This window comes from Eptatretus burgeri, chromosome 3, assembly GCF_056783735.1.
Source record: "Eptatretus burgeri isolate ZD-2024b chromosome 3, Ebu_testis_v1, whole genome shotgun sequence".
Classification (NCBI taxonomy): Eukaryota; Metazoa; Chordata; class Myxini; order Myxiniformes; family Myxinidae; genus Eptatretus; species Eptatretus burgeri.
The window spans coordinates 90,330,368-90,358,219 of record NC_140963.1 but is presented as its reverse complement, the minus strand read 5'-3'; the positions used below and the strand labels follow the sequence as shown (position 1 = coordinate 90,358,219).

The 27,852-nt window shown below is 46.5% G+C and overlaps 1 protein-coding gene across 1 annotated transcript in view; it reads right to left on the bottom strand.

The window, feature by feature from the left end:
• The window catches only part of LOC147030428 (E3 ubiquitin-protein ligase MARCHF3-like), an 89,653-nt gene extending 66,338 nt beyond the window's left edge, over nucleotides 1-23,315 (bottom strand). Inside the window, exon 1 of the mRNA XM_085874478.1 lies at nucleotides 22,971-23,315. The gene's annotated coding sequence lies outside the window, so the exon portion shown is untranslated. The remainder of the gene's footprint in view (nucleotides 1-22,970) is intronic.
• Nucleotides 23,316-27,852: the final 4,537 nt, after the last annotated feature.

The window sequence follows — 27,852 nt, the reverse complement described above, 5'->3', positions numbered from 1 at the left end:
TGTGTTGTTTAAAAATGAATATGAACTTCTTTTGTTTGTATTATTTGAGGTCTGAAAACACTGAATCTATGTTGTTATTTTGACCAGTTGTCATTTTCTGCAAATAAATGCTCGAAATGACAATATTTTTATTCGGAATTTGGGAGAAATGTTGTCAGTAGTTTAGAGAATAAAACAAAAATGTTCATTTTACTCAGACAAACCGATAAATAGTAAAATCAAAAAACTGATAATTTTGCCGTGGTCTCTTAATTTTTTTTCCAGAGCTGTGTATATATACAGTGGGGAGAACAAGTATTTGATGCACTGCCGATTTTGCAGGTTTTCCCACTTACAAAGCATGTAGAGGTCTGTAATTTTTATCATAGGTACATTTCAACTGTGAAAGACGGAATCTAAAACAAAAATCCTGAAAATCACATTGTACGATTTTTAAATAATTAATTTGCATTTTATTGCATGAAATAAGTATTTGATACATCAGAAAAACAGAACTTAATATTTGGTACAGAAACCTTTGTTTGCAATTACAGAGATCAGACGTTTCCTATAGTTCTTAACCAGGTTTGCAGACTGCAGCAGGGATTTTGGCCCACTCCTCAATACAGATCTTCTCCAGATCCATCATGTTTCGGGGCTGTCGCTGGGCAACACAGACTTTCAGCCCCCTCCAAAGATTTTCTATTGGGTTCAGGTCTGGAGACTGGCGAGGCCACTCCAGGACCTTGAGATGCTTTTTATGGAGCCACTCCTTAGCTTTTTATGGAGCCACTCCTGGCTGTGTGTTTGGGGTCGTTGTCATGCTGGAAGACCCAGCCACACCCCATCTTGAATGCTCTTGTTGAGCGAAGGAGGTTGTTGGCCAAGATCTCGCGATACATGGCCCCATCCATCCTCCCCTCAATACGGTGCAGTCGTCCTGTCCCCTTTGCAGAAAAGCATCCCCAAAGAATGGTGTTTCCACCTCCATGCTTCACGGTTGGGATGGTGTTCTTGGGGTTGTAATCATCCTTCTTCTTCCTCCAAACATGGCGAGTGGAGTTTAAACCAAGAAGCTCTATTTTGGTCTCATCATACCACATGACCTTCTCGCATTCCTCCTCTGGATCATCCAGATGGTCATTGGCAAACTTCAGACGGGCCTGGACATGCGCTGGCTTGAGCAGAGGGACCTTGCGTGCACTGCAGGATTTTAATCCATGACGGCGTAGTGTGTTACTTATGGTTTTCTTTGATACTGTGGTCCCAGCTCTCTTCAGGTCATTGACCAGGTCCTGCCATGTAGTTCTGGGCTGATCCCTCACCTTTCTCATGATCATTGAGGCTCCCCAAGGTGAGATCTTGTATGGAGCCCCAGACCAAGGGAGATTGACTGTTATCTTGAACTTCTTCCATTTTCTAATAATTGTGCCAACAGTTGCTGCCTTCTCAGCAAGCTGCTTGCCTATTGTCCTGTAGCCCATCCCAGCCTTGTGCAAGTCTACAATTTTGTCCCTGATGTCCTTGGACAGCTCTCTGGTCTTGCCCATTGTGGAGAGGTTTGAGTCTGATTGATTGAGTGTGGATAGCTGTCTTTTATGCAGATAACGAGTTCAAACAGGTGCAGTTAATACAGGTAATGAGTGGAGAATGGGAGGGCTTCTTCAAGACAAAACTAACAGGTCTGTGAGAGCCGGAATTCTTACTGGTTGGTGGGTGATCAAATACATATTTCATGCAATAAAATGCAAATTAATTATTTAAAAATCATACAATGTGATTTTCTGGATTTTTGTTTTAGATTCCGTCTTTCACAGTTGAAGTGTACCTATGATAAAAATTACAGACCTCTACATGCTTCGTAAGTGGGAAAACCTGCAAAATCGGCAGTGTATCAAATACTTGTTCTCCCCACTGTATATATATATATATATATATATATATATATATATATATATATATATATATATATATATATATATATATATATATATATATATATATATATCACAGTATATATATATATGGGGCTGCAAAAGTAGGTATACAGAAAGGAATGTACCAGTATATCATTACTGTATACCTACTTTTGCAGCCCCCTTTGTGTATATATATATATATATATATATATATATATATATATATATATATATATATATATATATACATATATATATACATATACATATATATGTACAGAAACACACACACGCAATCCTCGTGTTCTGACGGTATCGACGTACGACGTTTCGTGGTTACGACGCATCTCCGATAAATTATTAAGAAAAAAACCAAGCGCAAAAACGTCCAAAAATTAGCCACAAAAAGTGATCGATCTTGCTTTGAGTCTAATCTGAACAGTAGAAACAACCTGACCATCCACTCTCTGTTTGTTACCCAGTCCACTCACAACCCAGTCTTCAAGTTCGTCTTCCAGTTCGGGCCATCGGCATTTCCTACCTCTGAAAGCCTTTGTTGACTTTTTGCAGCGAGAACTTTTTGCAGCAGTTCGCCCCTCTGAGTTTTGAATTCCTCGTGTGGACATCTTGTTTCTTCATACCGTACTCTTACCAAATCAATATCTCTCTAAATATATTCTGAGGTTGCAAACTCATCACTGAAGAAAGCAGGGAAACACACAAACAGCCGTGGTGATCAGGGTTTCTCTCGAACTCACCCGGATCTGAGACCACTGGGAGCGAATAACTTCACCCCATTGTGGGTTGCGATGCAACTATGAATGCCAATCGAACGACCACGAGTCCCAGTGTCCGCCCGTCTAGCAACCGTTTAACTGGGGGTCCTGTGGCCTCCGGACCAGGGAACGCACCCTCGGCAAACGTGCTACTTACCTTATCTGGTGATCTTCAATACGGCCGAGCTGTACCACTAGAACACACCGGACCTTGCCAACCAAACCGTCGGGAATCTCAACCTCTCAAGCAATCTACGTGCAGACAGTGCTTGACCAATAGTAGAAAAGACGGACACAAACAGATCAGAGATCGATTCAACAAGAACATATTTATTTACACAAGTGAAGAGCAGGGAAAAGAGGGGGGGGCATTGAAGCATTGAAGAGCATTGAAGGCACAAACGACCGTTGCAACGACAGGTGCAAACGACCGTTGCAACGACAGGTGCAAACGCTCTCGGGTTCACTCTTTTATAAGGCTGGCCTGAAAGCTTCAAGAATGTGCTAGTCATTGGGCGGGGCCTGCCTGCAGATTGGCGGTCTTCCTCCCTAGCCCCACCCATTCGAGTTTCCGCCACGAGTCCTCTCAGTCATGGCTTCTGGCTGTCGTAAGAGTCGAATCTTGCTTGCCACCGCTTAAGGTGAGTGAGCATTCGGCTGGTTTGAGGCGTGCAAGAAGGATTATGGGGAAACGAACGGAGCCAATTTCTCTCAGGTCAATGCTGACCAAACATCGCCCGGGCACGTGATAGCCATCACGAAGGCTTACAATGGGGTTAATGGTTGAGGGTTGCGGGATGAGGGATCTCCTTTAGAGCAGAGTAGTGTGAGGTTATGCAACTGTACTTAATGTCTTGATTGTCTTATATGTGTGTACTTTATACAGTCTATAAAATAAAAGTGGGAGTACTTATGTGTGGTGTGAGAAGAGAGACAGAGAGAGACAGATAAATTAATGATAAAGAGAATGTAAGGAAGGGATTGGCACATGCCCACATCAAATGGCTGCCAACCCCTTGCTGACAACCTTCCATGTGCAAAAGAAAAATAGGGGGTGAATCCTAATCTACCCGTTCCAACGCAGTTTGGATCCCACTGACCCATCTAAAGGTGAGGGACTATTCTAAACATTTACTACAGAAATAACTGCGCTGAAGGACCGACAAGTCGCAAGTGCACATTTACAATAGCGGTTTCTTAAAACCGACAAGGACCTGAAAGTCCCTGTAGCGTCCATCTTGTTTACCCCATGTTCCCTGCCCCCATCCCTCCTCCTTCCACAGATCTCCTCCTGTCTCTGTTCCACACATTTATCGCCCCCCCCCCCCCCACGCACACTCTTGTCTCCTGTTCTCCTTGCAATATGGTCTGTGTGTTAGCTCTCTTACAAGCCTTGACTCGACAAAAAAAAAACATGTATTCTACAGAATGATGGCCTTGCAAAACCAGATCATAAAACCTCAAATAGAAGCACACACAAAATAAATTTTGCATGATCCTTAATTGTAATTGCAGGATATTGGAAAGCGAGGTCATTGAGATTCGTTCCAAAAGTGATTGTTTATTCCCAAATGCTTGCCTTTCACAACCCAATTACACAAAACACCCATTTCAACTTGTACATAAAAATACATGGGAGGCTTACCAAAAAAGAAATCTTGTTTCATCTTGTGCACCATGCTCAAAGCAAAGCCTCGGTTATGCAAAAGCCGTATCTTTTTGGCTCGGGTTACAATTCCAAATGGGTATCCACTGGCATGACGCAGAATACTAGAACGAGGGTGCAGGGATTTGGAATTTAGCTTGGGTGTTGGCGATAACTCGCCGACTCTTCCTTATCGTCTACCAACCTACAACATCCATCTGAAGGACGGCACACTGATTAATCACCCTCCATTTAAACACCAGGAAGTCTAGAGATGGGCCAAGAGTCAAACCCCAGGCTAGACAGCTGAAGGATGACAATGCACACCTCTGGGGTCAAGGCTATCAAAATAGGCCCCAAAAAGAAATGCTAAAAACAAAATAGCAAAAATACATATTCACATGTATTCATAACCCAATAAAAACCGATGTATGAATGCATACATTTAATATATAATGATCAGTTTGCTATATTTCTTAATTTTGTGACAAAATGTCGAGGGAGAAGTATCAAAATACAAAATACAATGCACAACAACTCTCAACCTCTGCCTTTGGTCTCTCTGTCATCAAGATGCACACACTACATAGCCAAAAGTATGTGGACACGTGCTCATCCAACATCTTGTTCCAAAATCATGGGCATTAACATGGAGTTGGTCCCTCCTTTGCTGCTATAACAACCTCCACTCTTCTGGGAAAGCTTTCCACTAGATGTTGGAACATTGCTGCAGGGATTTGCTTCCATTCAGCCACAAGAGCGTTAGTGAGGTCGGGCACTGATGTTTGGCGATTAGGTCTGGCTCATAGTTGGCGTTCCAATTCATCCCAAAGGTGTTCGATGTGGTTGAGGTCAGGGCTCTGTGCAAGCCAGTCAAGTTCTTCCACACCGATCTCGACAAACCATTTACTGTATGGACTTCGCTTTGTGCACGGGGCATTGTCATGCTTAAACAGGAAAGGTCCTTCCCAAAACTGTTGCCACAAAGTTGGAAGCACAGAATCATCTCGAATGTCATTGTATGCTGTAGCGTTAAGATTTCACTTCACTGGAACTGAGGGGCCTCGCCCAAACCATGAAAAACAGCCCCAGACCATTATTCCTCCTCCACCAAACTTTACAGTTGGCACTATGAATTCAGGCAGGTAGCGTTCTCAATTTCTGAGCTCTTTCAACAGCAAGAATAAAACGCTATTTTTCTCTATCGGGGTATTTTTACTACAGGCTTCTGCTAATATATATATAAAGCTTTTTCACAATCCACTTCATCAACTATATAAAGCTTATATTTATTGTCTGCAAGCAAGATTCACCCCCAGATCCAATATACATGTATTGCCACATGCAGTCTTCCTCCCCCCCCCCCCCCAATCTCATTTTAAGTCATGCATATCTAATATACACGTATCGCCACATGCGATCTTCCTCGCCACTCCATTTTATTGGAATAAATACCATTTGTAAATGAGAATTTGTGTGATCATCAGCTGGGGACAACATAGCGCATCCTACATTTGGCCAATTAACCATAGCGCATAACACATTAGGTGAACGATGAATTTGGGGGGCGGGGAAAATTTATAATTCAGGAGCAATGCACCTTACCAAAGGAGGTGCTATCATTGTGACTCTGTGGGTCACATAGCGAGGGATTAAAGGAGTCCCCGTAAAAAAAGACCTCAACCCACCGGAAGGCCAACTTATACCAGCATACCCCGGACTGGCCGGCCACAACCCCCGCCCCCAAGAGACCCAGGAAAACTAACAGATGCCGAGCATGCAGGGCCGCATTCGGCAAAGGTAGATGGTGAAGAGCCTCATCGACAGGACAAGTCATTTGTTGTGGACAAATTGGCATTGGTAGTTTGGTGAGTGATTAGAAAATTGCAGGCACAGGGGTAAACACCATGGTTGGCACAGGAGCAAGCACCATGATTATCAGCCCTGTGAACCTTACTTTCAGTGCAAATGGTTGGAATGATATCCACCGTTTAGAAAATCATAGCCTACAGCTGGCAGGTGGAGCAACGGCTCCCATCATAAGGTGTGGCTTTGTGACCCTTAAATTGGGTTTGATAAAGATGAAGAGCAAAGGTTTGGGTGGTGGAAGTGTGTGACCATTGCCGAATAGGGTTCGATTTGCTGACCACCAGCAAGTGTAAAAATCGATCTGACCCCCTGCAGGTGGGGTCAGAAAAGCTGCCATTAGAAGGTGTAAGCATGGATGGTAAAGGAAGAGCTAGAGGCTCCAGATGCCGTGACCATTCCCCCAGTTGTGGGCAGTACATTCGTAAATACTGATGGGCCTGTTGTAGCAGTCAGAGCAATTAATGCGAGCACAGAACCACGCACAAATCAGACAGGGCACAAAGGTAGCAGACTGGATCTCAGATATTGTCACCAAGTTGAGGGATGAGAACATCCAGTCAAACTGACCGCAGGGGGAGTTTGAACTAAGTTCTAGTATGGGATTGTCCCAATCCTGTTTGCGAGATGGTCGATTGAAGTAGTATAGATTTGGAGAAAGCCCAGCAGGAGGCCTTTAACAAATTCATTCAACACTAAGGGCCGAATTTATGAAAGGCACTTTGTGAGCATCTTGCAAACACATGCCAAACCCTTAAACGCTGACAAAAACATTGTTGTACGCACACAGCTAAATAGCAATTTAGGAAGGGAGATAAACACCAATTATCCTGTGAAACGCCACACATACAGTATCTCCAACATCCAAATGAAACTATGCACTTGCATAGAATTGCAGCAGCATGGACAATCAGGTCAGGTATGGGAGCATGTGCCAGAACAGCGCGTCGCTGCATCCACTTTCCGCCGGTACTCCAGGGGCCTCCGTCTGGCCATCCCCCAGGCAGATGCCACGCCCATCCCCATCTCCTTGAGATGATGGTCAACCTGCTGCAACCACGAGGCACGTGGTCAGCCCATTGGCCTCCACTAACGAGGCTCCCTCACTGAGAGAATCTGGTGAGCAGGATCAGCGTTAGGAAAACGAGCCACATGTCCATACAGCCGCAGCTGACGCTCACTGACTATGCAGGTAACAAATCTCATCCGAGTCTCTCTCAGCAACCGCTCGTTGGACACAAAATCCGACCAGCGATAGCCAAGGATTCTCCGAAGAGACCTGGTACCAAAGGAATTAAGTCTCCATCTCAGATCCTTGGTCAGAGTCCAAGTCTCGCATCCATAGAGCAAGACTGGAAGTACCAAGGACCTGAAAACTCAGACTTTCGTCCTCCCGCACAGGTACCGGCAGCGCCACACCCCATGATCCAGTGAATCCATGACTCCCCAGGCCCGACCCAGACGTCTATTGACCTCTGACTCGCAGCCAGCAGAGACATGAATATCACTGTCAAGGTAAGTGAATCTCTCCACAACCTCAACATCCTCACCACAAACAGACACAGACAGGACAGCAGCATCCAAGATGTCACCGAAAGCCTGGATCTTAGTTTTGGCCCAAGAAACCCGTAATCCCAGCGGTTCCAACTCCTCATTCAGCACCTCGAGGGCCCCCAAAAGGATGTCTAAAGTCTCCGCAAAGATGACTGCATCATCTGCAAAATCAAGGTCCGAGATCTTGACATTCCCAAACGATGCACCGCAACTTGATCTCTCCAACATCCTCCCTAAAATCCAGTCCATACAAGTGCTGAAAAGTGTGGGGGCCAGTACACATCCCTGACGAACTCCAGTAACAACTGGAAATAAGTTAGAGATGGTACCACCACACTTCACAGCACTCTCAGTACCAGAGTAGAGTTCAGACATCAGATCGATCAGTTTTGGTGGCACCCCACGAAGACCAAGAATCCTCCAGAGGACATCCCGATTCACTGAATCGAACGCTTTACAGAGATCAACATAGGCTGCAAGCAGCCCCTACCAAAACTCTCGTCTGCATTCGGTGAGGACACGAAAGGCAAGGATACGGTCAATCGTTGACCTCTTTGGTGTAAAGCCTGACTGCTCTGGACGCTGGTGCTCAAGCAGATGGTGGCGAACCCTATCAAGAATTATCCGAGCAAAGACCTTGCCCGGCACTGAGAGCAGAGTCACCCCTCGGTAGTTGTTGCAGTCTTGGCGATCACCCTTCCCTTTCCAGAGAGGGACAACAAGGCTCTCTTTCAGTCAGTTGGGATGATGCCTGTGTTCCAGGCAGAGCACAAAACTGCATGCAACGACACGAGTGCAGCATTTCCACCAGCCTTGAGAAGTTTGGCATGGATGCCACAGATCCCTGGAGCTTTGCCCCGTTTCAACTGGTTCACCGCAGCCCGTGTTTCCACAAGCGAAGGTGGACCACAGTTGATTCGAGGGTCAGCAACAGGGATTGTAACACCCTTGACGTCCAACTCGACAGCTGGGGGATTAGCCTAGTACAACCGCTCAAAGTAACCGGCCCAGCGGGCCTTCACTTCAGACTCCTCTGTCAAGAGCCTACCACTCTCTGCTCGAACTGCAGTGCTCCGAGGGATGGCCTTGGATGAACGTAATGCGCGAATTCCCCTGTAAGCGGGACGAGAATCACCTGTCCACAGGTGATGCTCTACCCCCTCACAGATTCCTCGCACATAGGCCTCCTTGTCCACCCTCAGTGCACGTACAGTTTTACGCCTCAGCTCCCTGAACAGCTCAGCTCTGCCATTCAGCCTGGCCCTGCGACTCTGGTCAATGGTATCCAGTGTCCCTTGAGAGACAAAATTCTTCTTTGCCCTGCGGTGAGCTCCAATACATCCACCGGCAACATCAAGGACGGTGGTCTTGAAGGTGCTCCACAACTCTTCAGGACCCCCCAAAGCATCCAGACCCCCAAGTGTCCACTCAGCCTGTTCGCAAACTCATCAGCTACTCTCTCATCCCTGAGCTTGCCAACATCCAGCCTAGGCTGGGATGGTACCATTCTCCAGGATTTAAGGTGCAGTTTTAGAGTTGCTACAACAAGCCTGTGGTCAGTATTGAGGAACTGAGCACTCCGGTAGACCCTGCAGTTCTGGATCATCCTCCAACGACCGTCAATGAGGACATGGTCAATCTCCTTTGCCACACCGCCAGGGTTGAAATACAAAGTCCAGCGATGAGCTTGTGGGCGCTGAAACCATGAACCAGCCACCCTAAGTCCATGACTTCTTGCAAAGTCAAGGAACTTAGTGCTATTCTGGTTCATAGTTCCTGACCCATGGGGACCAACACACACCTCATAACCATCCCTATCAGTTCCAGTCGATGCAATGAAATCCCCCAAGACTAGAAGTGTATCTCGTCTGGGGCACTGATCAACCACAGACTCGAGTGTGGCGTAGAATGCATCCTTCACGGTGAGATCACTCGCCTCAGTCGGAGCATAAACAGAGACCAGGGAAATGACACCTAAGGAGTGACGAATCCTTAATCTCATAATACGCTCGTTGACTGGTGTTACCTCAATTATCATTGGGGTCAGCTTATTGGACACAGCTACAGCAACTCCTTGGGTATGGTAACCATCAGAGCGACCAGACCAATAGTAGGTGTAACCACCCACCATTATCTCGCCGCAATCCAGTCTCCGAACCTCAGAGAGAGCTGCAATCCCGATGTCCAAACGCTTGAGCTCAGATGATAACAGAGACAGGTGATTATCCTCTCTTAGGGATAGGACATTCCAGGCACCCACCCGAAGGGACCGCCTCAGGTTAACCCAAGGAGACCGCCTTCTGGTGGACGACACCTCAGCACCACTCCGACACACTCTCCCGCAATCTGACCCAGGGATGTTACCCCGTGGTTTCCCTCCTATCATCAAAGATTGGGGGTCCCGAAGGCTTTGCCCCAATCCCGTCATCCGGTGAGCTGCCCTGCGAAGGGAAGCTGCACAGGAGGTACTCCCACGGAGTGGGTTTTCAGATTTTTTTGCGTTTTTGCGTTTTGCGGTGGCCGGAGTGCAAATCCTGCCACCAACCTCCTAATAAGAGGTAAGCCAACTGCAGGAGGACGTCCGCAGACACAGTTGGGCACTAGATATGGATGGCCGTTGGCTCACAAGGAGCTCCTCCGCCCTTTGACAATGGACAATGATTGGAGCGGATTCAGTGCATTGCTCCTCGTATTAGGTTGATCCAGGTCATCTTGCACTCGATTCAGTAGCCAACGAAATGATTCCTTCGAGAGTCTAACTTCAGACAAATTCCATATTGTCATACTTCTCCAGAGGATTGCAAGTGTCCTTGAACATTATCAATGCACGTCAGCAAACTGCCCTATTCATCTCCTCTTGAGCCAAAGCAAGCACTCCAAATGCATCCATATTCACTATCCCATGTAAACTACCAATTATAAGCCATGCAATGCTTACTTCAAGGTCTTAAACACTCTAAACATGCCCTCTCCAATATGTAAAAGATTTTGTTATTTAAAGGCTGGTGATGAGGTTTTGATCGTGCATTAGATAATCACTCTTTGGCAATTGGTGACCAGCTTTGAATGGGTGATCATCGCACGATTATCGATTACACACGTGTTTAACTCTGAAACGTCTTTTATAAATTCTGCCGTCGTATATTTTCTCTTTGTCTTCCTGGTTATTGGATGGATGCTGGTTGGAGGACATTGGATGCTGGATAAACACCAGATCTACACCAGAGAGGCTTGGCCTATTCATCAGCAAGCTCGACATCTCCCTTGGGGCAAGAGGAAGGAAGCTGACAAACAGGTGGAAAAGATGATCGATGCAGAGATAATTAGAGTCCTCAGTAAGTCCTTGGTATTCACTGGTGGTGTTGGTTAAAAAGAAGGATGGGACCATACATTTCTGCATGGACTATCCCCAACTTAACATGACATTCAGAGACTCGTATCCCCTGCCTGGAACCAATGATATACTCATTGCTGTTGCAGCCTCAAATTGGTTCTCAACCCTGGACCTTAAGGCCCTGTCACACCTTGACGTCTTAGCCAGCATATGCCGACGTATGAAAAATTTGTCTAAAACGTTGGCGTACGTCGAATACGTTATGGGTAAGTTTGGTATACGTTAAGAGCATGCTGAAGCACGCTGGCATAAGTCGTTGTACAGCGAGCTTATCGACAAATTTTAAGCATGCTCAAAATTTTTCGACGTATGCCAGCGTATGACTCACACGTTCCGCATACGCTGGCCATAAGTTGAAGGCACGTTATGCGATCGTTGACACACGTTACTTGTAAGTTACTCATAAGTCGAAATATGTTGAGGTAATGTTTAGTGTACCCGAAACTTATTTCTAACCTATGAGTAACGTGCTTTCAACCGATGTGCAACGTATTTCAAACGCATTTGATTGACGTCTTCCGGACGACCACAGAACTTACTGAAGGCGTTTCTAACTTACAGCTACCGTATAATGGTGTATTGGCAGCGTTTAGGGGAATTGGTATATAAAAATGGGCTTCACAGGAGGAACCCATCAGTGTTTCAGACTCCATGGTGAGTAGATGTCCATGTCAGTAGTATCAGTAAAAGTAGTAGGCGAGCGTGTGAGTCGTAGTAGTGGTAGTAGTTGTAGTAGGTGAGCGTGATGGGGAGGGTGTGGGTGATTATGGATCCTCCTTGCGTCCGCGTCCACGGCCACGGCCAGGAGACTTCTTTGCAGCATTCTTCGAAGTTTTCTTCGGCATGACGATGATGTTGACACTTCGATGTCTCGCTTGGTTATGATTAAAATCGTCGAGCGGCAGCGTCCATTTAAATAGTCGAGCGGCAGCGAATCGTTGAGTGGCAGCCTATTAATAGGCTATGCCACGTGATCGTCGGCGATACGCTGCCGTGCTATGCATACATTAGACTATCGTTGGGCATAAGTTGTGAACGCCGACAACACGCTCAGCATTCGTTGGTACGTTATCTATAAAACTTATCGAAACGTTCTGTGTACGTTACTAATACGTTATGCATACGTCCAACTCATTATGAATACGCCCAGAACTGAAAAAAAACATCAATAGTTCAGCGTAGAAAACTTCGAAGAATGCTGCAAAGAAGTCTCCTGGCCGTGGCCGTGGACGCGGACGCAAGGAGGATCCATCATCACCCACACCCTCCCCATCACGCTCACCTACTACTACTACTACTACTGACATGGACATCTACTCACCATGGAGTCTGAAACATTGACGGGTTCCTCCTGTGAAGCCCATTTTTATATACCAATTCCCCTAAACGCTGCCAATACGCCATTATACGGTAGCTGTAAGTTAGAAACACGTTCAGTAAGTTCTGTGGTCATCCGGAAGACGTCAATCAAATAAGTCTACATACGTCAATATGTGTTTGAGATACGTTACACATAGGTTAGAAATAAGTTTTGGGTACGCTAAACATTACCTCGACGTGTTTCCACTTATAAGTAACTTTCAAGTAACGTGTGTCAACGATCGCATAACGTGCCTACAACTTATGGCCAGCGTATGCGGAACGTGTGCGTCATACGTCGACAAATTTTGAGCATGCTCAAAATTTGTCGACAAGCTCGGCGTACCAAGACGTATGCCAGCCTGCATCAGCGTGCTCTTTACATATACAAAACTTACCCATTACGTATTCGACACGTGCCAGCGTATTCGGCAAATTTTTCATACGTTGCCATACGCTGGCTAAAACGTCAAGGTGTGACAGGGCCCGAAAGAGTGGATATTGGCAGGTGGAGATGGACAAAACAGAGAAAGAGAAAATGGTGTTTTCTGCAGGTCAGGGACTGGATCAGGTCACTGCAATGCCACTGCCACCTTTGAAAGGCTGATGGCGCACCATGGCAATCATGCCTGGTACACCTGGATGACGTCCTGGTGAACGCTAAAACATTTGACCAATCTATTATCAATTCGAACCAGGTGTTTGGGCGCATCAGACAGACAGGGCTGAAATTGAGCACCAGTCAGTGTACCTTGTTTGCGAAGGAGGTGGCCTATCTTGGTCATGTGATAGGTCGTGAGGGAATGAAAACTGACCCACCTAAGGTAAGAGCGGCAGAGGAGTGGCCCATCCCTCATGACATCAAGGAGGTGTGGGGATTTTTGGGACTTTGCTCCTACTACCAACATTTTGTAGCAAAGTATGTGGACATTGCCAGGCCTCTTCATGGGCCGATGGAGAAGAGGTTGAGCTTTAATTGGACATAGGAGTGCCATGATAGCTTCATTAAATTAAAGTGGTGTTTGACATCTGGACCCATTTTAGCTTACACCAATGATGACAGGATTTTTACCTTGGACACAGATGCAAGCCAGGAAGGATTGGGAGTGGTTTTGTCTCAAGCGCAGTGGGGGGGGGGGCATGGAAAGAGTGATCATGTATTCTAACCGGGCCGTGAACAGGCCGGAAATAAATTATTGCATCACTCGTAAAGAGATATTGGCTATGCTGTCTGCCATGACCCCTTTCCACTCATACATGTACAGGTGGAAATTTGGAGTCACAATGGATCACTCCTTGCAATAGCTCTAACTAGCTGTTCAAAGAACCCGAGAGTCAAATTGCAAGGTGGTTGGAGAAGTTGCAGCAGTACGATTTCAATGCGATTCATAGAACTGGGAAGGCTCATGAGAATGCTTATGCACCCTCTTGACACCCTTGCATGAAACAAAACTGTAAATTCTGCATGAGACACAAGGACCGGGACATGTTAGCAGATCCCTCCGATAACATCCTAGTCTGTGGAGCCCGGGTGGCAAGGACAGCATTGCCGCTAAGGCCTAAGTCACATTTGCTCTACGGCGAGGATACGGTGGCCATACGCCCTCTGAATTGACAGAAACGTGCGGCGGCCGCAGTGTTTCTGCAGTGGCCTCAGGGTGGCCCTACGCCGTTTGGCTATATTTTACAGGCCGTAAGGTTGCCGTGGAATTATAACGCGGAGTTATAACTTTTTTCATTTCTACATTCGCCGTAGCAATTAGACATGCCGAAACAAAATAAATGGTAAAAATAAAAATAAAAAAATTTACCCATTCGTTACCGTCCGTCTGGCCGCACGTTCGCCTTCGGGCCCCCCTGCGGTCGCCTTGCGGGCACCTTGAGACTACCTTGCATCTGCCTTGAAAATTCTATGGCCGCCGCAGGGCCCCCTTAAGGTCACCGTGCGACATCAAATCAAAGACGGTTCGGCAACCCCAAGTTTTCTGTCTCCACAATTTCTAACACCTAAGGCCTAAGTCACATTTGCTCTATGGCAAGGATACAGCGGCCATACGCCCTCTGAATTGACAGAAACGTGCAGCGGCCGCAGAGTTTCTGAGATGGCCTCAGGGTGGCCCTACGCCATATGGCTACGTTTTACAGGCCGTAAGATCGCCGTGGAATTATAACTTTTTTCATTTCTACGTTCGCCGTAGCAATTCGACAAGCCGAAACAAAAAAAAAACTGGTAAATTAAAAAATAATAATAATAATAATTTAACCCATTCGTTACCGTCAGTCTGGCCACACGTTCGCCTTAGGGCCCCCCTGTGGTCGCCTTGCGTCTGCCTTGAAAATTCTATGGGCGCCGCAGGAACGCCTTAAGGTCACCGTGCGACATCAAATCAAAGACCGTACGGCAACCCCACATTTTCGGTCTCAACAATTGATAAATACGCCATGCAGCTCCCCGAAAAATAAAAACATATGTGACTGCTACATTGTGTGACCGTGGAAATACTGCGGCCGCCGTATAATTGCTCGTGGCCGTAGATTTTGGAGACCCCACGGCCGCCGTGGCAAATGTGACCTAGGCCTAACCGCGGGAGACGAATTTGGCATGTTGGAATGGAGCAGGGCCCCAGACGGAAGATTCCATACTGGGACCAGTGTGCGATTGGGTTAGAGATGGAAAACGGGAGGAAGTCTAGCTTATCTAGCAGGGAGGAAGTCACTCCTCTCAGATCACAGTTGAAGGCATATGGGGCTGAGTGGAAAGCCCTGGAATTGAAAGATAACATCTTGTCTCACAAATGGGTGGAGATTCTCTGACAACTTATTGGCTGATAATAGCCCCAAGTAAATTGAAAACCACAATTTTGCAAAGTATGCAAGTATACACAGCAGACATTTGGGCAGAACTAAGACAGCATCGCAAGACTGCCAGAGGTTATATTGTGTTAATATGGGCCGTGATATACAGGATTGGTGTTGAGCATGCAACGCCTGGACTGCTAAAAATGGACGGACATGGAGGATGAGGTCTCCACTACAATTACACCAGATGCCCCCCTCCCCTTGATGAGGTTGCTATGGACATCCTAGGACCACTACCCCACACTCGCCAAAATAACAAGTACATCCCCGTGGTTATGGACTATTTTACCAAGGCCTCTGCACTCCCCAACCAGGAAGCCAGGGTTGTGACAGATCTTCATATAATGGTTTGTATAATAGCATGGGATTCAGGAAGAGCTGTACACTGAACATGGTCGAAATTTTGAGTCAATTGCTGAAAGAGGTGTGCAAACTCTTATCAGATTGAAAGACCCCAATAATGCCCTCAAGACCTCAATCTGAGGGGATGGTGGAAAGGTTTAAGAAAGCATCGTTACAACAACTGGCCTAATTTACCAGTTGTTGTAATTATGGTTTAACGACTGAATTCTGGTGAGGATGTCAGAGAGATCAAGCTGTGGTGCACCATTTGGGAATGTCAAGATCTCTGACCTTGATTTCGCAGATGATGCAGTCATCTATGCGGAGACTCTGGATATCCTTATGGGGGCCCTCGAGGTGCTAAATGAGACGTTTCCTTGGTCAAAATGAGGGAAAAAATGAATGAGGGATTATGGGTTTCCTGGGTCAAAACTAAGATCTAGGCTTTCAATGACATATTGGATGCTGCTTCCTTGTCTGTACCCATTTATGGCGAGGATGTTGAGGTCATGGAGAGATTCACGTCTCCACATATTGTGAGCCAGAGGTTAACAGATGTCTGGGTCGGGCCTGCGGGGTCATGGATTCACTGCATCATGGGGTGAGGTACTGTCGGTACCGATGCAGGGGAATGAAAGTTCGAGTTTTTAAGTCCTTGGTGCCTCCAGTCTTACTCGATGAATGTGAGACTTGGACTTTGACCAAGGATCTGAGATGGAGACTTAACTCCTTCGGTACCAGGACTTCAGAGAACTATTGGCTATCGTTGGTCAGACTGTATCCAACGAGCAGTTGCTGAGAGAGACTCAGATAAGATTTGTTACCTCTATCATCTGTGAACACAACCTGTGGCTATTTAGACATGTGGCTCATTTACCTGATGCTGATCCTGCTCACCAGATTTTCTCAGCCAGAGCCCCTCATGAGTGAGGAGGCCAAAGGGCCGACCACGTGCCTCATGGTTGATTGTCTACAATAAACTTTGTCTTTATGAGATGATAGAGTCCAAAACAATGTTCATTGTAGACAAAATACACACACACACACAACTGTGAATCACTTTGCTGGTGAATAAAACATATGTTAAATGACAAATTAAACACATCAGTATAAACATAAATCGAATCAGCAACTGATCAGGCAAATACTAAAAAGTTGAAACTTCACGATAAAGAGCCAAACAATAATAAAATAATAATAATACCATTATGCCTGATGTGGCTTAATGGTTAGGGTGGTGGGCTTGGGATCCTTGGATCCTGAGTTCAAGTCCCCTTCAGCTGTTGAATTAATACCAGGTGGGGTTGACTCCGCCTGTCATCCTTCCAAGGTCGGCAAAATGAGTGCCAGCTTGCTGGTATCCTGTGTCGGAGTGGCGACCTGTCCAGGATTGTGCCCAATAGCCAAGGAGATTGCTTTGGCAGCACCAACGCTCTGCACAGAGTATGGATGGAATACCATTGTTTAACATTTCGAAATCTTATTTAATACAAAATAAAGTTCCCTTACTAGTGACAAGTGATGCTTTTCACAGTTAATTCAACAGTTCACAGGGTCTTAGAACTCAAGACTCTAAGGTCCCAAGCCAGCCACCATCAGGCTTATCTAAGTTATTAAATTGTTTGAATACTTATTTCAGTTGATTTGGAGGAAGGTTTGGACATGTATTGCTTTTGGAATGGTTCTGTCCACCATCCATCCTCCCCACCCCTATCTTAAAATGATTAACGTTTTATATATTTTTAATTTTGTGTTGCGTGCACCAGCCCAGAGACAAAGGAACTTCCTCACGTTGAAATCGCCATCATTGCTTCAGCAGTCATTGAGGTAGGTCAGGCTACAGATTTACATTGTTTGAAGAGGGGAACAAGGAGAAGAAGTACAAATTGGCAATTTAGTGATCTATTTTGGCATCTTTTAAAATCTTGGTAGTTCAGAAAAGGCTTGACAATAAAAGTTACGGCTTTCAAATGCTTATGACTTCACTCTTCAGGAGTTTATGAGCATATTATTGTGTCCACATATGAATGGGCAGCCTTTTTTCCAATATCATCCCTCTATATGTATATATCTATATCATGGAGTATCTCAGTTAATGTGAGACTCCAAACTGTGAGTGGTGACAGTGCCGGAACCGCGTCTCATACAGCCCTTTCCGCACAGCACTGGGAGCGATGAGCACGGTGAAACATTATCTATCACTTCACTAATTCATATACCAGTTATACACACATCCAGTGTGTGCGTGGGTGTGTGTATATACACAGTATAATAAAATCGTCACTGGGAATCACCATGAACCACACCACCCGGCAGTGTGCATTGGTCAGGTACATTTTGCAGAAGTTTACACCTCACCAGATCTAGATAATAAAAAGTTCAACAACGGGACAAAAATGGTGCAAATGAAACTTGCAGAAAGAAAACAAAATACCCCAAAAATTAAAGCCAAAGGACATGATGAATCAAAGTGTGTGGGAAACAATTTTTCACTGGTAAAGATTACAAAGAAGCAAAAGTAGATGTACAAAGAAGTTGTTATAAAACAAAGTCAGAAGAAGAGGAATATTTTTAAAATGCAGAAAGACAGGGAGAAAAGCCAGAAAAATTGAGACAATCGTTCCATAGCGTTAAGAGTGGATTCGACCAAACCGGTTCTGTCTGAAAACAAATCTGCGGATGATAATTAGTATTACATTGAAGCAGTATTGTTGCGAATCTGGAAGCCATGAGCACTCAACATACAGGTCCTATAGAACAGTTATATCGGTAAGTGTGTGTTTTTAGTTGGGGTCCCGTCCCTTGTTTAATGGGTAATTAAATGTTCATGCGCTGCGGAGTTATTTTGATAGTTAAGATTTTTATAACAATAACTACAACAACACGCCTTCACCTCACTTCCTCACAGCGACGCCATTGCCTACGTGCGTGTCAGCACGTACGGGGGCAGGGTTCACAAGGACCTGACGTCGCTCTCGCCCAATCAGGGAGATGCGAGCGAGTTCCCCGGCGGTCGCCCAATGAGCACAGCCCACGCAGGATAATATTCCTCTGCCTGTTTGAGGGGCGGGCCGCCGCGACGGCCGTCACGCACCCACAGTCCAATCAGCGGACTTGACGTCATTTGCGGCCAATGGGCGATTAGCGAACTGCGCCCGAAAAGGGGACGCTCGGTGACCATCCGCTCGGGTTACGCACGGGTCGAGCATGGAAACGACTCATCCCGTTCGAGGGTGTGAATACTCAGTAGCTCGCCACGTGGGTCTCTAGGTATTTTGAAGTTTGGCAAATAACCCTGTCCCACATGGTGGAATTATTGACGATTCACGGTCCTGGAAGGGACCTGTACCCTCAGAGTTTTCCGAACGGTACGATCTAGATTCCGGGTGTTCGGTGGAGTCGACACTACTGCTCCACCTAGCGGTCCTGCTCGCAGCCAACGCCCGGCTCCACAACAGTATTGTACAACAAAGGATAGATAGATAAATAAAGAGATGACTCCCAGGCAATTTTGATCAAATAAGCTACCAACAGTACAAAACAATTACCCAAAAGCAAGTTGATAAAATACAAGTAAAGCCAATCACATAGCATCTCAAAGCTGCCTGGATCACCATTCAATGATGAATGGATGGATGGATGCACCATGCTACAAGCATTGTCAGTTCTGCTGAAGCAGTTTCTTTTGCTTGGGTTACAATCCCGGATCGGTCGACGCTCCAACGCAGGATACTTGGCCGAGTGTGCAGGAATTGGGAATTTGCTCAGGGTGTCGTTGATAACTCGCCTGATATTCACGAAGGGCACCATGGGATCTTTAATACCCACTGACAACTGCTAGCAGATAGGATGCCCAGTTTAACATCCACACGATGGACGGCACATACATTGATAGATCACCCTGCATGTGAAAAACCAAGGTGCCACTTTGTAGTTGGGTCGAGATTCGAACCCAGGCTAGAGAACTCAGTGGCGAGTCCGCATACCTTTAGGCTATCCTGCTAGCCCACTGAAAAATGTAAAGTCGATCATGAAAGATGAAATGGATTTAAAGTGTTCAACCTATCTTTGCTTTGATCCTGATATGAACAAAAAAATCTATCAGCACAATCAAATGCGAACAAGTATCATCTCAAAGGTGAGCAACAGAACCGCAGGCAATGCAATTCACAAATCACATTTTTTGAAATAGAACAAGAGACGTCAGCAACAACACCGAAAGTATCTTGATATAACCATCGAAAGACCTCATACAGGGATACAAGGGGATGTCAACCAAGTGTCTGTTAAAGCTATCTGAACTTCGAACATTGCTACATCAGTGATAAAACATTGCCATCTCTAACAGAAGTTATGAGGCTGCAGCCGCTTGGCTTCTGTCTGAGCAACATGACAAGAAAAAAAAAATCAATCAATATTGGGAAGGAAAAAAAACAAGTGATGCAGTACTACAATCTTCAAGGCAGTATTCTCGACTCCAGTCTGCACACAGGTTTATCACTTGCAATTTACAGCTTTTATCTTCAACGTTAGAGCTTTGCACATGTCAATGTCCCCATTGCTGTCACTATGTTAGTAAGGGACTGTAGGCCTGTGGCCAAAATCACTATCAACTTGTCACATTTTGCCAGAAATAAAATGAGTTTCAGGTTCAAGGCCAAAGTGCACTGTGGTTTGCTGAAAAACCTGTTGACCATTCAGTTTCCATGCAGCAAAGCATTGATGGACAGTTTGCTATTGATGTCCTTGCAAACCACAGAATGTCTTCCCCACCCCAAGGATGTGGAGGCAAAAATAAAATTTAAAAAAAACAAACCTAAAATAATAAAATCACAACGGAAAATCATGTTCACTTTCCGAGCACAAGGGAGTGCCGCAAAAGGTTCTGATATTTTGAACAATTTGTAGAAATCTGGGAACCAGAACATTCATTTCAATTGCAGTTCCAAAAAAAATTAATACATTTTTTATTCAAAAAAATAACACGAAATTACAATTCAAGATGAGGAAAAAAAAAGAAAGAAAAGAGAGGTGGTATGAGAGAGAGCAAGGATGAAATGTGATGTGGGAATAAATGTGCAAGGAGGTAAGGGAAAGGAAATGTGCAAGGAGGTAAGGGAAAGGAAATGTACAAGGAGGTAAGGGAAAGGAAATGTGCAAGGAGGTAAGGGAAAGGAAATGTACAAGGAGGTAAGGGAAAGGAAATGTACAAGGAGGTAAGGGAAGAGCAATGTGCAATGAGGTAAGAGAAGAGCAATGTGCAAGGAGGGAAGGGAAGAATATATGGAAGGAGGTAAGGGAAAGGAAATGTGCAAGGAGGTAAGGGAGAGCAATGTGCAAGGAGGTATTAGGGAAAGGAAATGTGCAAGGAGGTAAGGGAAAGGAAATGTGCAAGGAGGTAAGGGAAAGGAAATGTACAAGGAGGTAAGGGAAGAATATATGGAAGGAGGTAAGGGAAAGGAAATGTGCAAGGAGGAAAGGGAAAGGAAATGTGCAAGGAGGTAAGGGAAAGGAAATGTGCAAGGAGGTAAGGGAAAGGAAATGTACAAGGAGGTAAGGGAAAGGAAATGTACAAGGAGGTAAGGGAAGAGCAATGTGCAAGGAGGTAAGAGAAGTGCAATGTGCAAGGAGGTAAGAGAAGTGCAATGTGCAAGGAGGTAAGGGAAGAATATATGGAAGGAGGTAAGGGAAAGGAAATGTGCAAGGAGGTAAGGGAAAGGAAATGTGCAAGGAGGTAAGGGAAAGGAAATGTGCAAGGAGGTAAGGGAAAGGAAATGTGCAAGGAGGTAAGGGAGAGGAAATGTGCAAGGAGGTAAGGGAAAGGAAATGTGCAAGGAGGTAAGGGAAAGGAAATGTGCAAGGAGGTAAGGGAAGAGCAATATGGAAAGAGGCAAGGGAAGAATAATGTGCAAGGAAGTAAGGGAAGAGCAACGTGCATGGAGGTAAGGGAAGAGCAACATGCATGGAGGTAAGGGAAGAGCAACGTGCAAGGAGGTAAGGAGAGAGCAACATGTAAGGCGGTAAGGGAAGAGCAACATGTAAGGAGGTAAAGGAAGAGCAACGTGTAAGGAGGTAAAGGAAGAGCAATGGGCAAGGAGGCAAGGGAAGAGTGATGCGTAAGGAGGTAAGGAGAGAGCAACGTGTAAGGAGATTAGGGAAGAGCAACATGCAAGGCGGTAAGGGAAGAGAAATATGTAAGGCGGTAAGGGAAGACCAATATGAAAGCAGGTAAGGGAAGAGCAATGTGCAAGGATGTAAGGGAAGAGCAATATGTAAGGAGGTAAGAGAGGTGCAATATGTAAGGAGGTAAGGGAAGGGGAATGTGCAAGGAGGTAAGGGAAGAGCAATATGGAAAGAGGCAAGGGAAGAATAATGTGCAAGGAGGTAAGGAAAGAGCAAAGTGCATGGAGGTAAGGGAAGAGCAACATGCATGGAGGTAAGGGAAGAGCCATGTGCAAGGAGGTAAGGGAAGAGCCACGTGCAAGGAGGTAAGGGAAGAGCCACGTGCAAGGAGGTAAGGGAAGAGCAACACATAAGGAGGTAAGGGAAGAGCAACGTGCAAGGAGGAAAGGGAAGAGCGATGCGTAAGGAGGTAAGGAGAGAGCAACATGTAAGGCGGTAAGGGAAGAGCAACATATAAGGAGGTAAAGGAAGAGCAACGTGTAAGGAGGTAAGGGAAGAGCAATGGGCAAGAAGGCAAGGGAAGAGTGATGCGTAAGGAGGTAAGGAGAGCAACGTGTAAGGAGATAAGGGAAGAGCAACATGCAAGGCGGTAAGGGAAGACTAATATGAAAGCAGGTAAGGGAAGAGCAATATGTAAGGAGGTAAGAGAAGTGCAATATGTAAGGAGGTAAGGGAAGGGGAATGTGCAAGGAGGGCTGAGAGATGATAGAGGAAAGAAAGGACAAGTATTTGGTATATTTTGGGTGGGGGGCGGAGCGGGGGTTCAAAATCTCCCGCCATATTTGCGTATGTATTAAATAGATGCCCCATATCATTTGACTTCCTTAATCTGCATATTCCTTTGGAGATAACCTGAGAAGCAGACCTCACCATCAACTCCCAAATATCCCTTCAACCGAACAATATTTTATTCGTCCCACATTCCCGAACGTCAAACTCGACCCTCGTTTCAAAACAGTCACAGCAAACGCACACAAAACGCCATTATATGACGTCCAAAAGCCATTTCGACACAAAATCGAGTCAACAGGAAATCATGGCGACGGAGTTGAACCAAAAACTCTTTGAAAACACAGGAATATCATTCGTCTCACCCCATATTTCCTTGTCCGACCTGAAACTTGTCCCTTTGAAGTAAAGCAGGCCCCTCCGAGACCCTCCGACCACACAAAGGCTCCTCAAAGACTTTCAAAACCCTTCAATATCCCGAGGATGACGTCACGCTCCGCCAAACCCGACCAGGTCTCTCAAAATCCCGTCAGACCCGACAACACCACATGAGGTCACACCGTGGACCCCCCCGCGGCCCCTCGACTCGACTCGATTCGACCCTCGGTTACTTTAAATCGGCAAACGGATGAACTTTCCCAATGGCGGGCCACGGGCTGCCCGGCTCACGTACCAGCGCGACCTGTGCGAGTCCCTGTCGAACTGACTGACTGACTGACTGACTGTCTAATTTAGGCCATGGCGGCCTCACGCTTCCGCGTCACCGCCTTCCCTGAAGGGGATCCGTATGCGCTCGCCCCGTCTATCATTGACTCCGCCTACATACTTTCTTCACCTGTCTCTTACCTGTTATCGCCTTAAAATTACCATCTCACTCCTGCATGACGTCACATGACGTGACTCGACACCGTATGGAAGACAAGGACGTCTTTTTGTTCACGTCATGTGACGTCATCGTTCACGTGTCTCACAAACGCAGTACTTTTGTTCCATTTAATAAGGTCAATCTATTTATTAGGTACGCCGAGTGGTGGTGATGGGACGGCGAAAGAAGAAGAAGAAGCAGAAGCAGAAGCAGAAGCAGAAGCAGAAGAAGCAGCAGAAGAAGCAGCAGAAGCAGCAGAAGCAGAAGGAGGAGAAGCAGGAGAAGGAGGAGAAGGAGGAGAAGGAGGAGAAGGAGGAGAAGGAGAAGAAGGAGAAGAAGGAGGAGAAGGAGAAGAAGGAGAAGAAGGAGAAGAAGGAGAAGAAGGAGAAGAAGGAGAAGAAGGAGAAGAAGAAGAAGAAGAAGAAGAAGAAGAAGAAGAAGAAGAAGAAGAAGAAGAAGAAGAAGAAGAAGAAGAAGAAGGAGAAGGAGCTTCTCTACCACACGGAAGGACTTGAACAGCGAAATGTACCAAAAAAAAAAGGACTTGGGAGTATTTATAGACGGGGGAGCGGAATTCAATCCGCAGGTGTTTCATCAGCCGTCAACAGTGCGCCTCCCAGGTATGTGGTACCATGAAGAAAACCTTCAATCAGACAATCACCTCAAGAGCAGGACGCTCCCACTCCTCTTATCAGAGTTCTAAAGAGGAGTAGAGTATCCATCCATCCATCAATCCATCAATCCATTGGGATTTGGGACCATACTCTGTGCAGAGCGTTGGTGCTGCCAAAGCAGTCTCCTTGGCTATTGGGCACAATCCTGGACGGGTCACCACTCCGACACAGTATACCAGCAAGCTGGCACTCATTTTGCCGACATCAGAAGGATGACAGGCAGAGTCAACCCCTCCTGGTATTAATTCAACAGGTGGGGGGGGGGGGATTTGAACTCAAGATCCTTGAATCCCAGGCCCACCACCCTAACCATTAAGCCAACACCAGGCATGAATATAGTATGGCCTTATTTTCATAGACAACACCTAGAAAGTGGTAACATGTAGTAGGCACCTCGGATTCGAGCTAGATACCAAGAGGAGGGTCGAATGGGTCCAGCCAGAGGAGAGCACCTCAAATAATCCAACGCCTTCTGGAATCCCCATATCAAGACACTTAAGCATTTAAACATGCATTCAATGTAGTACCGGAGTAGGATAGACGTGGGGACATGACAATGGTTGCTCAAATCCTGCGTGGCATAGTCAGACTACAACCTGAGCACTTTGTCTCCACATCTGAGTACAGAGCAACATGAGGTCAGCCAGAACAACACGAGGTCGTCCAGAGCAACACGAGGTCAGCCAGAGCAACACGAGGTCACCAGAGCAACACGAGGTCCTCCAGAGCAACACGAGGTCGTCCAGAGGAACACGAGGTCGTCCAAAGCAACACGAGGTCAGCCAGAGCAATACGGCGTCGTCCAGAGCAACACGAGGTCAGACAGAGCAACACGAGGTCAGACAGAGCAACATGAGGTCAGACAGAGCAACACGAGGTCAGCCAGAGCAACACGAGGTCGTCCAGAGCAACACGAGGTCGTCCAGAGCAACACGAGGTCAGACAGAGCAACACGAGGTCAGACAGAGCAACACGAGGTCGTCCAGAGCAAGACGAGGTCGTCCAGAGCAAGACGAGGTCGTCCAGAGGAACACGAGGTCGTCCAGAGGAACACGAGGTCGTCCAGAGAAAGACGAGGTCGTCCAGAGGAACATGAGGTCGTCCAGAGCCACACAAGGGCAGACAGAGCAACACGAGGGCATCCAGAGCAACACGAGGTCATCCAGAGCAACACGAGGTCGTCCAAAGCAACACGAGGTCAACCAGAGCAACACGAGGTCGTCCAGAGCAACACAAGGTCAGACAGAGCAACACGAGGTCAGCCAGAGCAACATGAGGTCGTCCAGAGCAACACAAGGTCATCCAGAGCAACACTAGGTCGTCCAAAGCAACACGAGGTCATCCAGAGCAACACGAGGTCGTCCAGAGCAACACAAGGTCAGACAGAGCAACACAAGGTCAGCCAGAGCAACACGAGGTCGTCCAGAGCAACACAAGGTCAGACAGAGCAACACGAGGTCAGCCAGAGCAACACGAGGTCATCCAGAGCAACACGAGGTCGTCTAGAGCAACACAAGGTCAGACAGAGCAACACAAGGTCAGCCAGAGCAACACGAGGTCATCCCGAGCAACACGAGGTCGTCCAGAGCAACACAAGGTCAGACAGAGCAACACGAGGTCATCCCGAGCAGCACGAGGTCGTCCAGAGCAACACGAGGTCATCCAGAACAACAAGAGGTTATCTGTTCAAACTCATCAAAGAGCAGAGCCGATTAGATATGAAAAGCATTTTTTTAGCAAAACGGATTATGTGACATTGGAATGTGGACGAGGCAGATACTAGTTACACGGACATTTCAGTATAAGCTCAACAAACATTGATTCATAAGTAGTGGGAGATACTAGGTACACGGACATTTCAGTATAAGCTCAACAAACATTGATTCATAAGTAGTGGGAGATACTAGTTACACGGACATTTCAGTGTAAGCTCAACATGCGTTGATTCATAAGTAGTGGGAGATACTAGCTACACCAACATTTCAGTGTAAGCTCAACATGCGTTGATTCATAAGTAGTGGGAGATACTAGCTACACGGACATTTCAGTATAAGTTCAACAAACATTGATTCATAAGTAGTGGGAGATACTAGCTACACCAACATTTCAGTGTAAGCTCGACATGCATTGCTTGATAGGTAGAGGCGGATACTCGGTACACAGACATTTCAGTATTAGCTCGACATGCATCGATTGGTAGGTCGAGGCAGATGAGAGGATTATGGATGTGGAGGGTGTATGTACATGGACACCCAGCAGGATTAAAAACAAAATCTGTCAAAGAGCGGAAGAGCTCCTTGTGAGCCAACGGCAATCCATATCAAGTGCCCAACTGTGTCTGCGGACATCCTCCTGCAGATGGGATATTTATATATATATATGTATATATTTTTTTAGGAGGTTGGTGGCAAGATTTGCACTCCCGGCCACCGTAAAATCCTTCACTCTGCAAAACACAAGAAAAACGCAAAGAAAATTGAAAACCCACTTCGTCGGAGTACCTCTGTGCAGCTGCCCTCCGCAGGGCAGCTCACCGGGTGACGGGATTGGGGCAAAGCCTTCGAGACCCCACTCTTTGATGATAGGAGGAAACCCATGGGGTAACCTTCCGGGGTTAAATTGTGGTGGTGTGTGTCTGGGTGGTGCTGAGGTGTCGTCCACCAGACAGCAGTCTCCTTGGGTTAACCTGAGGCTGTCCATTCGGGTGGGTGCCTGGAATGTCCCATCCCGAAGAGAGGATGATCACCTGTCTCTGTTATCTGAACTCAAGCGTTTGGACATCGGTATTGCAGCACTCTCTGAGGTTCGGAAACTGGATGGTGGCGAGATCATGGTGGGTGGTTGCACTTAGTATTAGTCTGATCGCTCTGATGGTTACCATGCCCAGGGAGTTGCTGTAGCTGTGTCCAATAAGCTGACTCCAATGATAATTGAGGTAACACCGGTCAACGAGCGTATTATGAGACGAAGGATTTGTCACTCCTTGGGATTCCCTGGTCTCTGTATATGCTCCAACTGGGGTGAGTGATCTCACTGTGAAGGATGCATTTGATGCCACGCTCGAGTCTGTGGTTGATCAGTGCCCCAGAGGAGATACTCTTCTAGTCTTGGGGGATTTCAATGCATCGACTGGAACTGATGTTGATGGTTATGAGACGTGTGTTGGGCTTCATGGGTCTGTAACTGTGAACCAGAATAGCACTAAGTTCCTTGACATTGCTCGAAGTCATGGACTTTGGGTGTCGAGTTCATGGTTTCAGCGCCCACAGGCTCATCACTGGACTTGGCATTCCACTGCTGGTGGTGTGGCAAAGGAGATTGACCGTGTGCTCATTGATGGTCGCTGGAGGATGATCCAGAACTGCAGGGTCTACTGAAGTGCTCAGTTCCTCAATACCAACCATAGTCTTGTGGTAGCAACTCTGAAGTTTCAGCTTCAATCTGGGAGAATGGAAACAAACCCAGCCGAGGCTGTGTTGAGAAGATAGCATGAGGGATGGGGAGGCAGCATGAGGAAAAAGGGAGACAGCGTGAGGGGTGGTGAGGCAGCAAGAAGGAAAGGGGAGGTGGTGTGAGCGGAGGGGAAGGCAGCATGAGGGGAATGAATGGGAAGACAGTGTGAGGAGAGGGTATGACCGGGTGAGGGAAGGGGATGACCGGGTGAGGGGAGAGGATGGCCGGATGAGGGGTGGGGATGGCAGGGTGAGG